Here is a 17,284-nt window from a genome sequence, read left to right as displayed (position 1 = left end):
AGAGACTAACACACACACACACAAAATTCCGTTGTGGCATTACTGGATTTTGATAGAAATTCTGTCTAATATTTTGTTTGTCAGTTCAGAGAAGTGTCCATTTCTCTGATAATTTATGGTAGTTGGAACCTTGTCTGCTTGGCATTGATGTTGGTTTTCTTAGCTGATCTCTGTCTCTCTCAGCCTCTCTTTCTCTCTCTCTCATTCTACCTAAATTTCTATCTTTTATTCCCACTTTCCTTATCTTTATATGACTTCTTCCTGCTTAGAGGCATTTATTAAGTTTTTAGCAGCTTCAAAAAAGTGTAGTTAGTAAAAATAACTAATATTTACCATTGTAATTTAGAAAGCATATACATGTCCCTTATCCCATGTAGACATCAAAAGTCTTTTAGGTAGATAACATCATGTTATTGGGGTCAAGACATGCACCAAAATTTAGACTTAAACTTTAAATCCTCTCTTGAAGATATTTCTGCTCTTCCAGAAATGACTCTCAAGATGGGAGGAGAAAAGCCCACTTTACATTTTTCCTTATGAATATTCATTAAGCTAATTAAAGTAAAAGTAGGTTTACCAGACTAATGAAAGCTTCATCAACGATTCAGTTCAGTTCAGTTCATTCATGTCCGACTCTTTGCGACCCCACGGACTGCAGCATGTCAGCCTTCCCTGACCATCACCAACTTCTAAAGCTTACTCAAACTCATGTCCATTGAGTTAGTGATGCCATCCCACCATCTCATCCTCTGTCTTCCCTTTCTCCTCCTGCCTTCAATCTTTCCCAGCATCAGGGTATTTTCCAATGAGTTAGTTCTTCACATCAGGTAGCCAAAGCATTGGAGTTTCAGCTTCAGAATCAGTCATTCCAATGAATATTCAGGACTGATTTCCTTTAGGATGGACTGGTTGAATCTCCTTGCAGTCCAAGGGACTCCCAAGAATCTTCTCAAAGACCACAGTTCATCAATGATTAAAGTTGACATTTTCTTTTGCCTTTTCATTTCTCCTATTCCATGGTGTGTTTACTCCTAGACTAACCTCAGGACTTCACTTCAGTTCAGTTGCTCAGTCGTGTCTGACTCTTTGTGACCCCATGAATCGCAGCACGCCAGGCCTCCCTGTCCATCACCAACTCCCGGAGTTCACTGAAACTTACGTCCATCGAGTCGGTGATGCCATCCAGCCATCTCATCCTCTGTCATCCCCTTCTCCTCCTGCCCCCAATCCCTCCCAGCATCAGAGTCTTTTCCAATGAGTCAACTCTTCCCATGAGGTGGCCAAAGTACTGGAGTTTCAGCTTTAGCATCATTCCTTCCAAAGAACACCCAGGACTGATCTCCTCTAGAATGGACTGGTTGGATCTCCTTGCAGTCCAAAGGACTCTCAAGAGTCTTCTACAACACCACACTTCAAAAGTAGCAATTCTTCAGCGCTCAACTTTCTTCACAGTCCAACTCTCACATCCATACATGACCACTGGAAAAACCATAGCCTTGACTAGACAGACCTTTGTTGGCAAAGTAATGTCTCTGCTTTTGATTATGCTATCTAGGTTGGTCATAACTTTGCTTCCAAGGAGTAAGCATCTTTTAATTTCATGGCTGCAGTCACCATCTGCAGTGATTTTGGAGCCCCCAAAAATAAAGTCTGACACTGTTTCCACTGTTTTCCCATCTATTTCCCATGAAGTGATGGGACCAGATGCCGTGATCTTAGTTTTTTGAATGTTGAGTTTTAAGCCAACCTTTTCACTCTCCTCTTTCACTTTCATCAAGAGGCTTTTTAGTGCCTCTTCACTTTCTGCCATAAGGGTGGTGTCATCTGCATATCTGAGGTTATGGATATTTCTCCCGGCAATCTTGATTCCAGCTCATGCTTCTTCCAGCCCAGCGTTTCTCATGATGTACTCTGCATATAAGTTAAATAAGCACGGTGACAATATACAGCCTTGACATACTCCTTTTCCTATTTGGAACCAGTCTGTTCCATGTCCAGTTCTAACTGTTGCTTCCTGATCTGTGTATAGGTTTCTCAATACACTCTGCTTATTTTTAAATTTTTACATTTATTTTTGGCTGTGCTGGGTCTTAGTTATTATGCAGGCTTTTCTCTAGTGGGGGCTAATCTCCAGTTGTGGTGCACAGGCTTCTCATTGAGGTGTCTTCTCTCATTGTGCAGCACGAGCTCTAGGGCATATGGGCTTCAGGAGTTGCAGGACATGGACTTAGTAGTAGTGGCACACCAGCTTAGTTGCTCCAAGGCATGTGGGTTCTTCCCGGAAGGGATTTAACCCAAGTCCCCTTCATTTGCAGGCAGATTTTTTACCACTGAGCCACCAGGGAAGCCCAGGACAATATGTATTTAATTCATTTCCTGCCTTCTTTGGGTCCTCACTTCATCAAGATGTTGTCTTTTTCTTTTGTACTTTGAACTTTTCTCCATTAGCTGCTTCTCTGTTACCGAGTATGGTCAAACGTATCTTTTCCCAAGTAGCAAAGATTCTTGCTCTATATGCATCCACATAAATGTCCTTTATTCCTCAAATAGTATAAGGTACTTGATAGCTCAAGTTTACCAAAATTATCTAGTCCTGTTTTCTCAGCTTTTGAACCTCTCTTCTCCTCAAATCTTTGCCAAGGTTTCTTTTCCCACCAACCTATTGAATCCAGTCTCTGTAAGGTTAATCTCTTTACATGCCTTAAGTATGGTGTATCACATCAGGTGATGTGATCGTTACTGCTGTTATGACTTGTCCATGTAGATGAAACAGTGAGTAGGTTGATAGGGTCTAAACATTGCATAATTCTTTTAGTGTCGCTTACTTTCTTGCCCTAATTCAGCAAGAAATTTTCCAAATGAAATGAAATAAGCCCTCTGACTAGGAAGAATCAAGAAAATAAGTCTTGTAGAGAAAAAATTCTGATTTCCTAATGTTATCAAGCTGTTTAAACGACCTTGAGCAAATAACATCTCCTCTCTGAATTTTGATGCCTTTTACGTGGAAACATAAAATCATCTATTTCTGCTTTATTGACTATGCCAAAGCCTTTGACTATGTGGATCACAACAAACTGTGGAAAATTCTGAAAGACATGGGAATACCAGACCACCTGATCTGCCTCTTGAGAAACCTATATGCAGGTCAGGAAGCAACAGTTAGAACTGGACATGGAACAACAGACTGGTTACAAATAGGAAAAGGAGTATGTCAAGGCTGTATATGTCACCCTGCTTATTTAACTTATATGCAGAGTACATCATGAGAAATGCTGGGCTGGAAGGAGCACAAGCTGGAATCAAGATTGCCGGGAGAAATATCCATAACCTCAGATATGCAGATGACACCACCCTTATGGCAGAAAGTGAAGAGGCACTAAAAAGCCTCTTGATGAAAGTAAAAGAGGGTGAGAAAGCTGGCTTAAATCTCAACATTCAGCAAACTATGATCATGGCATCTGGTCCCATCACTTCATGGGAAATAGATGGGAAAACAGTGGAAACAGTGTCAGACTTTATTTGTGGGGGCTCCAAAATCACTGCAGATGGTGACTGCAGCCATGAAATTAAAAGATGCTTACTCCTTGGAAGCAAAGTTATGACCAACCTAGATAGCATAATCAAAAGCAGAGACATTACTTTGCCAACAAAGGTCCGTCTAGTCAAGGCTATGGTTTTTCCAGTGGTCATGTATGGATGTGAAAGTTGGACTGTGAAGAAAGCTGAGTGCCAAAGAATTGATGCTTTTGAACTGTGGTGTTGTAGAAGACTCTTGAGAGTCCTTTGGACTGCAAGGAGATCCAACCAGTCCATTCTAGAGGAGATCAGTCCTGGGTGTTCTTTGGAAGGAATGATGCTAAAGCTGAAACTCCAGTACTTTGGCCACCTCATGGGAATAGTTGACTCATTGGAAAAGACTCTGATGCTGGGAGGGATTGGGGGCAGGAGGAGAAGGGGATGACAGAAGATGAGATGGCTGGATGGCATCACCGACTCAATGGACATGAGTTTGGGTGAACTCCGGGAGTTGGTAATGGATAGGGAGGCCTGTTGTGCTGCGATTCATGGGGTCACAAAGAGTTGGACACAACTGAGCGACTGAACTGAACTGAACTGATGGGGAAACATAGTTTAATTCATAGGGAGGCTGTGAAGACTGGATGACAGAATGTATGTGAAAATATACTGTAACCTCTAAAGTATGGCATACATTTGTGCTTCGACTCCTGGCCTGTGTATCCCCAAACAGTGCCCACCCATGTTTTACTTAGCTAAACTTGTATGATGAACTGTCCTAATTACTCTCTGCATGGTTAACTGACAGGACTTCTGAACAAGAACACATCAAAATGGAAGGATGATGCGGATATAAAGAAGCTTGATGCAGTGGCTTAACCTTAGTTGTTAGAGGAGAGGAGTTGTTTTAAGGACAGTTTAGAAGCTGTTAGTATCTCCCTAGTCCAGTTCCCTTTGGATTGATGTCAGAGAGAGGACAGTAGATTTAAACACAGAGGACTGTTTCACTCTTCAGATGTATGTCCTCTTTAACAGAATATAATACAAAGAGAAGTTGAACATTCTCCCCTATTCACCACACACAATTTTGATCATTTAAGGGCTCAGTGCACCCATACCAGTAGGAGAGTGTGTTTGTGAGAGACTAGTGCCTGGCACAAGAGCTCTTAATCTTAGTGAGATTTTGTATTTTCTTATGAACAAGTCCTGCAGGGTAGAGTAGCAGGACCAGTCGAAGGCAGCAATGCAATGAACATGGTAATAGCTAACAGCAAATGTGGTGGGGTGAGGGTGGTTGTCCATAGCAGCCTGGATTTGTTCATGAGAAAATGTGAGAGCCCTTTTGGGAATTCCCAGAAATACTTGAAAGTATGGGGATCTGAATGAGAGGCTGAGGGTCTTCTGAAGTATGTGGGTAGGGTAAGAAGATAAGAAATTTGGGTCAGTATTATTAATCTAATTTTGCTGTTCTTTACAATTTGTTGAGGTCTGGAGAAAATTGAGTTACAGCTGTAAGTTACAATTTTATTATCAGTCAGTCCATTTATATTTTCATTTACTTGCACAAACACAGGGATCATTGTTCATATCAGAAGCTAAGTGAATAACACCCCTTTGAATTATGCAATCCTGGAGGTGGCCTATTCTCATTAGGTAATTGGATTTTTCTCTCTTCCTTTGTTGCGAGCTAGACCTTAGCTTCTTTCAGACAGGAACTGTAATCATGATTATTTTATGTAAAATTCAAGCATCTCCAACAAAAGGACTATCTTAGCAGAAGTGTACTTAAAAGTATGTAGCACGCACGCAGCCCACCATCATCACATTCATGTCTTGAATGAAATGCAAACCTCCCAAGGTTTAGGACATTGATAAACGGCAATGAGGCCACTCAGCCCCTTATTCTTCAGAGCTTTATCATGAGGGCAGAATGATAAGGCAGTTCAGGGTGATAGGTTAGGGTCTGTATGGAGTTCTTGCCCTCTGTGCAAGGAAATCAAGTGAACACGATGGAATCACTTTTCTAATATGATTTATTTATATTAAAGACACCATTATCAGCTAGAGTTGAAATATCATTGAATGCAATTCCCTAACTATGAACACCATGTGGGTCTTCCTTCTAATTCATACTATAACCAAATAATTGGTATAACAAGATACTTGGGATTGTAAGTTAATAAAATTCAAGTGAATCTAGGATATATTTCAAGAAGCAAATCAGTCTTACACAGAAATTAAGCAGCCTACATGTAGTGGTACAGAAATTGATCTTATAAATTACTATCATAGCAATAATCTGAAGTGCTAAGGCAGGCCACTTTTCTGCCAACTAAAATGAAAAAAAAAAAAAAAACAAAAACAACTATCCATTGCACATTGATTCTTGTTGAATAATGTATTGATGATGACACAACTTGGAATTGTGTTCCAGCTTAACAGAAACGTCTTTTGTTGTGGTAGCCTGTGAGAAAACGTGTATATGCTGAAACTTGCACATAAGCAAAGTTGACAAAAAAATGTTAAAAATGAATTTACATGTAAATTTAGAACTTTGAATAAATATTTTAAAAAGCCATCTGGATTTATTTGTGAGGAAGAATTTAAAAATGAGGGCATTGAATTACATGTTGGAATGGTTCTGAAAAATATACAGCCCTTTTCAATAGCTAATTATACTAAAATTACCAAAGGGAATGTAAGTGCTATCTTTTCATCTGTGGTAAATAGTCACTTATTGAGTATGTGCTGCATTGCTTTGTCAAATCTTTCTGGAATAATATTTTTAGAAATATTTGAGTGCCATAGTTAGCTAATTTTCATTAATAAAACATGAATCAAGTGGAAATTTTACCACGCAAAATAGAACTTTTTTCTGTTTTGCATATCTTCTTGAAGAATATCATCATTCTTAATTTAATATTTCAGAACCTACTCAGGATATGTGATAGTAATATTAAAATAGCAGATCATTTATTGCTAATTACTTTTACTAGTTGGTAACTTTACTAAGCTTCCAAGTATTTAAGTACTCAGTAACTTTAATTCCCTAATAGATAGCAGTAAATTTAGAACTTAACATTAGGGGAATTCTGCATTTAGTGTAACACATATTCAGTTTCTGCTACTTCCTTTGTCTTAAAAATACTTTATGCAAATAAAAAAAAAAAAAACCTGCTCTCTGATTTAGTAGTTTCCAGAATTGTTCCCTGGTTCAGTCAGAAGATAGACATTCTCAATACCTCTTCTGTAATTTACTAGTTAAATGATGACTTCTCTGGGGACACAGTTTTTAATTCTTAAGTTGGGATGGTAATAGTTACCTAACTTAGAGTGTCTTTTTAGGGGCCTCACAATCCATGCAAGGGAAAGTGCTTGTAAAACTGTTAGATACAGTGCAATAGAGCTTTGAATTTACAATATGATTGTTATTATTTATATACTGGCCAATTGGTGAAATTCACAGATCACTTTCACATAGAGCATCTTACTTTTTTTAAGCCTTGCTAAATCCAACAGTAGCACATCAATGGTATTTTATGAACTGTTTCTTTGTAATTTGAAAGAAGATGCTTTACTCTCTTTTCTTTTAACCAAATTGGTACAAAATCTTGTTTATGCAAAAATGTCAGAAACTATGTATTTCTTCACTCTTCTTAGAACAGTGACCTTCAAACACAAACCAACATTAACCTCTATTCTGCCTTCTTCCTTTGCCAGGGGCCAACTGTAGAGTGATTTATACATTGTCTTTTATTGCCTACGTCAGTGTCAGAGATCAGTCCATTTCTGGTGAAGAGGTGGGTTTCATAGGTAGAATATCCTTGGGCTTAAGCAGAAATAAACATAATTCTGAAACCAAAACTCATACGAATAACTATTGTTGAGAAAGAAAAAAGAGGCAAGATTTCATTGTCTTACTTTTCAAGACCCTGTGTCTTTGTCAATAATATAGTATTTTTGTATTTAAAAAATTATATAAATAATATTGTGCCATAGCTATTATGGTTTCTGATGTTTTCACTCAGTGCTGTGTTTCCCATGGACAGAGGAGCCTAGTGCATTACAGTCCTTGGGGCTGCAAAAGAGTCTGACAGGACTGAGCACACATGCACATACACTGTGTTTCCAAGATGTACCCAGATGCACATAAGGAAATCTAGTTTATTACTTCTACTGCTGCAGATTATTCCATAGTACATATCTACATCTTCTTCATCCAACCTTTTGGTGATGAATACCTTGGTTGCATCCAACTTCAGATACCACAAACAACTCTGTGGTGAATATCTTTGCACATAACCTTTTCTGTGAGATTTTAAAAATTAATTTTTAATTTTAATTGGAGACTAATTACTTTACAATATTGTAGTGGTTTTTGCCATACGTTGACATGAATCAGCCATGGGTGTACATGAAGAATAATATTCCAGGAGTGGGATTTACTGGATCATATAGTTTGTGTATATTAATTTCACTAAGTCTTGCCATACTGCTCTCCAAAATGGCTGTAATAGATTACACTTTGATATACATGAGAGTACATGGTTCCCACCAACATTTGCTAGCATATTTTAACATTTTTGAAAATTGTAAGAAGGACAAGTGTTAGTTCATTGTTTAATTTGCATTTTTTTTGATTACTAATGTTACATATTCAGTTCTCCATTTCTGTGACTTGACTATTCATATTTTTGTCCATTTTTCCTATCAATATCTCTGATTTTCTTCTGCTGGTAATTTGAGAAACTTGTGGAGTCTAGCTATTAATCTCTTATCAGGTTTTAACATCAAACATTTTATCTGCCACCTATTTGTTAACTTTTGTATATCTTCTGCTGGACAGAAATCTTTGTTTTGAGCCATTTTCATCAAACAAATGCATCACTAGAAACTACTGCAAACACAGAAAATAACTTGTTATGCTTATGTAAACCATGAAACATGACCAAAAATGGAGCACATATGCATCCACCACACAATTTAAGAATAAGAAATTACCAATAGTGTTTAATGTATCTTTGTCTTCCACCCCAATTCTGCCCTTAGTTACTTCTGCCCCATACTTCCCTGAGGTATCTATTATTTATTTATTTTTTTTGTATTCTCTTGCATGCTCAATTTTAACCAGTTTTTGCATACATCCTTAAATAATATATTATTAATTTTTTCCTCTTTTGAAACTTAATAAAACAGTATCAGTCTGCATATATTCTGACTTCATTTTTCATTTGACCTCATGTTTCTAAGATTCATTCCTGTCAGTGTGAATCTGCAGCATATTCATTTTCACTGCTGTTTGGTATTTCATTCTGAAATTTTACCACAATTTATTTATGTATTCTCTTGTCAATGTATTTTTGGTTCTTTCTGGTTTTTTATTGTTGTTGTTGTGGAAGGACGGTAAGGAATGATGCACCTATGAACATACAGTCATTTCTCCATATCTGTGTTCTGCATCTACAAATTCAACCAGCTGCAGATAGAAAGAATTTTGAAAGAAATTCCAGAAATTCTTCAAAAGTAGAACTTGAATTTGCAAAGTACCAGCAACTATTAACATAGCATTTACATTGCATATATAACTATTGACATAGTGTTTACATGGGTTAGGTATTACAAGTAAAATAGAGATGATTTAAAGTACACAAAAGGGTGCCTGTTTCTTATATGCCAGTACTATACCATTTTGGATAATGACCTTGAGCAATACCTAGGAATACTAGAGGATTTTGTATCCTCTAGTTTACATATGCAAGATTTGCTCTAGGCTATATCTTATGAGCAAAATTGCTGGATTGTTGGGCATTAGCCAATATAATTTTAAAGATAATGCCAAGTTGCTTGTCAGTATACTTATACCAATTTCTTACACCAGCAACGTATGAGAGTTGATTCACAATCGTCTCTAGAACTTGGAACTGTCAGATATCTTAACTTTTTCTCAATTTAGTGAAAAAAAATGGCATCTTATTGTGAAATTATATTTGTATGCCCATGATTTGTAATTATGCTCAGTATAGTTGAATATATCAGAAGCAATTCGAATGTTCCCTTACATAAAGTGTCTATTCACATTTTTGCTCATTTTTAACTGGTTTGCTATTTTTATGTTTAGGACTTGAAAAACATATTCTGGAAACTAACCTTTTGCCTGTTACGTATATGAAAGTGAAAGTCACTCTGTCATGTCCAACTTTTTGTAACCCCATGGACTATATAGTCCACCGAATTCTCCAGGCCAGGGTACTGGATTGGGTAACCTTTCCCTTCTCCAGGAGATCTTCCCAACCCAGGGATCAAACCCAGGTCTCTTGCATTGCACCTAGATTCTTTACCAGCTGAGCTACAAGGGAAGCCCAAGAATACTGGAGTGGGTAGCCTATCCCTTCTCCAGAGATCTTCCTGACCCAGGGTCTCCTGCATTGCAGGCATTCTTTACCAACTGAGCTATCAGGGAAGCCCTGTTATATGTATAGCAAATTTATTATTCCAATTTGTGATTTCTCCATTTCAGTTATTTTATGATTTTATTAGGAATACATAGATTTGTAATTTTAATGTAATTAATTTTAGCAAGCTTTTACTTTATGAATATTGAGGTTTTTCTTTTGGTCTGGTTTAGAAAAATTTCCCTACCCATGTCATAATAAATTTAATTTAAATCAAAGATAGTTAGAGTTTTGCATTTCGTATTTAAGTATTTCATCTATCTGACATGGATTTTTATGTGTGGTTTGAGGTACAGATTCATTTACATTTTTCCATATGGACAAACAGTTGTTCTAGCAAATTTTATTGTATTTATTGTTGTTCATTTCCCATGGATATGCAATGTCATTTACCAATTTTTTATATATCTTTGGGTCCATGTCTGGACTTGTCTTTTACATTCCAGTTAAACATTATCATTGTACCAATGTCATTCATTCACTTATCATCTCTTCAACAAATACTGAGCATCTGCTACTTGGGACTTCCCAGGTGGTGCTAGTGGTAAAGAACTCACCTGTCAATGCAGGGGACATAAGAGATGTGGATTTGATCTCTGGGTTGGGAAGATCCTCTAGAGAAGGAAATGGCAGCCCATTCCAGTATTCCTAATTTAATATTTCAGAACCTACTCAGGATATATAATGATAATATTAAAATAGCAGATCACTTATTGCTAATTGATTTTACTAGTTGGTAACCTTACTGAGCATCCAAGTATTTATGTATTCAGTAACTTTAATTCCCGAACAGATAACAGTGAATTTAGAATTGAACATTATCCCCCTATCCTTCAGCATCTCTCAGAGTTTGCTCAAATTCAGGTCCACTGAGTCGGTGATGCTATCTAACCATCTCATCCTCTGCCAACCACTTCTCCTTTTCCCTTCAGTCTTTTCCAGAATCAGGGTCTCTTCCAGTGAATTGGCTCTTTGCATTGGGTGGACAAAGTATTGGAGCTTCAGCTTCAGCATCAGTCCTTCCAATGAATATTGTGGGTTGATTTCCTTTAGGATTGACTGGTTTGATCTTTTTGCAGTCCAAGGGACTCTGAAGAGTCATCTCCAACACCACAGTTCAAAAGCATCAATTCTTCAGTGTTCAGCCTTCTTTATGGTCCAACTCTCACATCAGTACTTGACTACTGGAAAAATCATAGCTTTGACTATAAGGACCTTTGTTGGCAAGGTGATATCTCTGCTTTTTAATATGCTGTCTAGGTTTGTCATAGCTTTCCTTCCAAGGAGCAAGCATCTTTTAATTTAATGGTTGCAGTCACCATCCACAGTGACTTTGGAGCCCAGAAAAATAAAATCTGTCACTTCTTCCACTCCCTCCCCTTCTACTTGCCATGAAGTGATGGAACCAGATGCCAGGAGCTTATTTCCTGAATGTTGAGTTTAAATCAGCTTTCTCACTCTCCTCTTTCGCCCTCATTAAGAAGAGGATCTTTAGTTCCTCCTAACTTTCTGCCATTTAGAGTGTATCATCTGCATATCTGAGGTTGTTGATATTTCTCCTGGCAAAATTGATACCACTTGGGATTCATCCAGCCCTGCATTTTGCATAATGTGTTCTGCATATAAGTTAAATAACCAGAGTGATTAGATACAGCCTTGTTGTACTCCCTTCCCAATTTGAAATCAGTCCGTTGTTCCATGTCCAGTTCTAACTGTTACTTCTTGACCTTCATACAGCTTTCTCAGGAGGCAGGTCATGTGGTCTGGTATTCCCGTCTCTTTAAGATTTTTTCACAGTTTGCTGTGATGACCCATTGAGAGTATATTTTAATTTGGGAAAATGTCTTATTGTTTTATCTTTCTGAATTTTGGGGGGTAGAAAAAATAGTTCCCTTCTCATTGACTTTGTTCTTTTCTGTGTGTTGAAGTGTCCCTCACCATTTTGTTTACATTTATAAACAAATGGGACCTAATTAAAATTAAAAGCTTCTGCCCAACAAAGGAAACTACAAGCAAGGTGAAAAGACAGCCTTCAGAATGGGAGAAAATAATAGCAAATGAAGCAACTGACAAACAAATAATCTCAACAATATATAAGCAACTCCTACAGCTAAATTCCAGAAAAATAAATGACCCAATCAAAAAATGGACCAAAGGACTAAATAGACATTTCTCCAAAGAAGACATACAGATGGCTAACAACACATGAAAAGATGCTCAACACCACTCATTATCAGAGAAATGCAAATCATAACCACAATGAGGTACCATTTCACGCCAGTCAGAATGGCTGCGACCCAAAAGTCTACAAGCAATAAATGCTGGAGAGGGTGTGGAGAAAAGGGAACCCTCTTACACTGTTGGTGGGAATGCAAACTAGTACAGCCACAATGGAGAACAGTGTGGAGATTCCTTAAAAAACTGGAAATAGAACTGCCTTATGATCCAGCAATCCCACTGCTGGGCATACACACCGAGTAAACCAGAATGGAAAGAGACACGTGTACCCCAATGTTCATCGAAGCACTATTTATAATAGCCAGGACATGGAAGAACCTAGATGTCCATCAGCAGATGAATGGATAAGAAAGCTGTGGTACATATACACAATGGAGTCTTACTCAGCGATTAAAAAGAATACATTTGAATCAGTTTTAATGAGGTGGATGAAACTGGAGCCTATTATACAGTGAAGTAAGTCAGAAAGAAAAACACCAATACACCATACCAATGCGTATATATGGATTTTAGAAAGATGGTAACAATAACCCTGTATGCGAGACAGCAAAAAAGACACAGATGTATAGAACAGTCTTTTGGACTCTGTGGGAGAGGGAGAGTGTGGGATGATTTGGGAGAATGGCATTGAAACATATATAATATCATATAAGAAACGAATCACCAGTCCAGGTTCAATGCAGGATACAGGATGCTTGGGGCTGGTGCACTGGGATGACCCAGAGGGATCGTACAGGGAGGGAGGTGGGAGGGGGGTTCAGGATGGGGAATACGTGTACACCTGTGGCAGATTCATGTGGATGTATGGCAAAACCAATACAATATTGTAAAGTAATTAGCTTCCAATTAAAGTAAATAAATTTAAAAAATTATGTATCTATTGTTGGCTCTGCTGAGTCTTTGTTGTTGCATGTGGGTTTTCTCTGGTTGTGGTGAAAGTGAAAGTTGCTCAGTCGTGTCTGACTCTTTGCGACCCCATGGACTGTATAGTCCTGAATTCTCCAGGCCAGGATACTGAAGTGAGTAGCCTTTCCCTTTTCCAGGTGATCTTCCCAACCCAGGTATTGAACCCAGGTCTCCCGCACTGCAGGCAGATTCTTTTCCAGCTCAGCCACCAGAGAATCCCAAGAATACTGGAGTGTGTAGCCTATCCCTTCTCTAGTGGATTTTCCTGACCCAGGAATCGAACCAGGGTCTCCTGCATTGCAGGGAGATTCTTTACCAACTAAACTATCAGGGAAGCCTAGTTGTGATGAGCAGAGCCTATTCTCTCATTGTGGTGCACAGGCTTCTCAGTGCAGTGGCTTCTGTTGTTGCAGCATGCTGACTTTAGGGTACACAGGCTTCATTTGTTGCAAGTGCACCAGCTTAGTTGATCTGTGGCATGTGGGATCTTTCTGTACCATGGATCTAATCCATGTCTCCCACATGGGCAGGTGAATTCTTATCCACTGGGTCAACAGGGAAGTACCTGCTTTACCATTCTTTTCCATGAAAGCTGTGCACATTCATTGTTCATATAAAAATCTGTCTACAAGACCTATTAGTCACTTGCTTTACCACCCGCCCCCCTACATCGTCTACATTATCATCACCATACCATTTTCCTTTCTACTTCTCGATCACATCAAGCACATTCCTACCCTAGGACATCAGAGTGCCCTTCCTGCAGACAACTGCATGGACCACACACTCAGCTCTTTCAGGTTTCTGGTCACATGTTGCTGTATTAATGAGGACTTGCCCGACCACCCAATTTCAGTTATTCCCATCAGCATCTACTATCTCATTTTCTGCTTTTATTTTCATGGTACTTTTACTCATCAACTGCTGCTAACTGCTAAGTCACTTCAGTCGTGTCCAACTCTGTGTGACCCCACAGATGGCAGCCCACCAGGCTCTGCCAGCCCTAGGATTCTACAGGCAAGAACACCGGAGTGGGTTGCCATTTCCTTCTCCAATGCATGAAAATGAAAAGTGAAAGTGAAGTCCCTCAGTCGTGTCCAACTCTTCATGACCCCATGGACTACAGCCTGCCAGGCTCCTCCGTCTATGGGATTTTCCAGGCAAGATTACTGGAGTGGGTTGCCATTGCCTTCTCCATTACTCATCAACATCTATAAAAAATTTATGTTTTTCCCCCCATAATTATTAAGTTTGTGAAATGGATTTTAAACAAAAAAGCCCTAGAAATCATCTGAGGTGGTTTGTGAGATAAAGTCTTCACTAGCAGTAAGTGTAAACAGAGAAGTGAATAAATACAGTCTTCAAATCACATAGCTTCTAAATCACTTCTCCCCCTAAAATGAATGTGACAGGTTCTTCTTTCTTCTCTAGTCCATTTTGGGGAAGCAAGTAGTTGCATAGAGAACAGGGAATCTGAAAATGCAAGTTTCTACTACAGCAAGTTGGCTGATTCAAGGTCATAGGTCATACTTATCCTTTGTAAGGACTTTCATCACAAGAGTTAGAATGCTGGGTTATCTAGTAAAGGACAAGTTAACATTAGTTGAGGATGTTACTGCATTGTTATTCAAGTATCTATTCCATTTGGAGGTTGCTTGGAAACTTCATTCTTAAACATAGTGTTTTGTTTATATATATAAATTCACTGGTGTGATACCTATCTGTAATATTGGTCACTGAGATGTGAAAAAATTCCTTATTATAAGCAGCAGTGGAAGAATAAAATATCTGAAGCTGAGAAATCCCAACCAGATGTAAAAAGTATGAATCCTGCAGTATCCTCTGATAAATATTAATACCAAAACAGATTCTTCTAAGCAGATGCACCTTAGGTTGCATTGAACAGTATTCATTATGAAAACAACTCAGGAAAAAATGCCTGGGGCTATCTATTTTACATATGATAATGTATATGTTTCAATGCTGTTCTTTCATGTCATTCCTCCTAAAAGTATTAAATTGTGTACATAAAATTAATTGTTGTTTGTCTTTGTTAAACTAAAATTGTGTGAGTTTATGTGTATGTATATGCAAATATATGTATGTATATATCTATTTGCCAGGAGTACTTTAATCAAAGATAAGGTGTATACTTTTCTGGTTTAAGCTTGTTAAGTTATAGTAGTGGTAGCAGGAAGAGGCATTAGATTGAAAATACAACATGTAATCTCTCTTATCAGTCAGTTTGAAACACATCCCTTATTTTTAAAATGTAGTTATGAAAAGAGTAGTTGTAAATCCACAACATATGGCACTCATTAAGAATAATACACGTTTGATGGTAAAAATGGTTCATTTTATTATTCCATTGCAATTTCTATCTTATTATTTATTGTCTGTAGTTAGCAAAATGTTATTATCTTATCTTTAGGCAATTGCTCTTTGCTTTAAGGAGATGAGGTTGCTTTTTGCCATATTAATACATCTTTGGAATAGCTATTTTATATTCATTCAGTCTTGACATCTAGATCACAGTATGTATAATGTAGTGTAATATAATTAGAATCTCTAGAAATAAATGGTTTCTAAGAATTTGAAAATGTAAGCCAACTAAAAGAAAAACAGGCAAAAGATCATGCTAGTGGCAGGTTTCAATGACATATTATTTTTATCATACCTTTTCCCATATTTCATGTTATAATAAGGTGTTACGTTTTTTTAAATTCTTATTTTTCACTGCAATAGGCTTAGCAAACAATATGTTTCATCACACTTAATGTCTCCTTTTATATTTCATTGTTTTCTACCTAATTCATCATCTTATTTTGCCTGTTTTTGCTTTCTGTTCACTTTAGATTCTAGATGTGGAAAGTGTAAATTCTTCAGTATCCTTGGATAAATCGTAATAGCAAAACAAATTCATCTGAGCAGATTCACCTTAGGTTATTACTGAGCAGTATTCATTATGAAAAACTGTCTTGTTAAAATGATAGTAACGACAACTTATTTTTTGAATGTGTTACAGGATGCCTGATTAAAGTCCAAAACATAAGTCTGACCTCAGCATGATTTCATGTTCTCTTGCTATTTCCCTGGACTTATGACCATTTTCTCTAATGTAATTTTTCTGTATTGGTAAAAAATGAGTAATATATTTTTTCTTGTGGGTATATATGTCCCAAGACAGAAAGATTGACTTTACATTTTCAGAAATAATTTCAAATAAAATGTATAAGAAAAGTTAAATATAAGTATACAGCAGAGCCAAATTGCATTTCTTCATCAAATGGAGATCCGTTCTCAGTGACCATGATAGTTTTTCAGAAGTATAACAAAATGTGTCGGTGAGTGTGTGTGTGTTTGTGTGTATCTGTATGTGTGTGTTAAAGATTACATAGAGTTGAGTTCTAAGCCTTCTTTTGTCATCTGCAATGTAACAGATTTTGTCTTTCTAATCACTTCATGGGAAATAGATGGGGAAACAGTGGAAACAGTGTCAGACTTTATTTTTGGGGGCTCCAAAATCACTGCAGATGGTGATTGCACCCATGAAATTAAAAGACGCTTACTCCTTGGAAGAAAAGTTATGACCATCCTAGATAGCATATTGAAAAACAGAGACATTACTTTGCCAACAAAGGTCCGTCTAGTCAAGGCTATGGTTTTTCCAGTGGTCATGTATGGATGTGAGAGTTGGACTATAAAGAAAGCTGAGCACCAAAAAATTGATGCTTTTGAACTGTGGTGTTGGAGAAGACTCTTGAGAGTCTCTTGGACTGTAAGGAGATCCAACCAGTCCATTCTGAAGGAGATCAGCCGTGGGATTTCTTTAGAAGGAATGATGCTAAAGCTGAAACTTCAGTACTTTGGCCACCTCATGTGAAGAGTTGCCTCATTGGAAAAGCCTCTGATGCTGGGAGGGATTGGGGGCAGGAGGAGAAGGGGACGACAGAGGATGAGATGGCTGATTGGCATCACTGACTCGATGAGGTGGGTTTGGGTGAACTCCGGGAGTTGGTGATGGACAGGGAGGCCTGGCGTGCTGCGATTCATGGGGTCGCAAAGAGTCGGACACGACTGAGTGACTGAACTGAACTGAATCACTATTGTTGTTTCTTTTTCTGTATTTTATTTGGAACCTTAATATCAATTCCTATAGGTGACTGGAACAG

The sequence above is a fragment of the Bos javanicus genome, chromosome X (genome assembly GCF_032452875.1).
Source record: "Bos javanicus breed banteng chromosome X, ARS-OSU_banteng_1.0, whole genome shotgun sequence".
In the NCBI taxonomy this organism is placed as follows: domain Eukaryota; kingdom Metazoa; phylum Chordata; class Mammalia; order Artiodactyla; family Bovidae; genus Bos; species Bos javanicus.
This window is presented reverse-complemented; position numbering follows the sequence as displayed.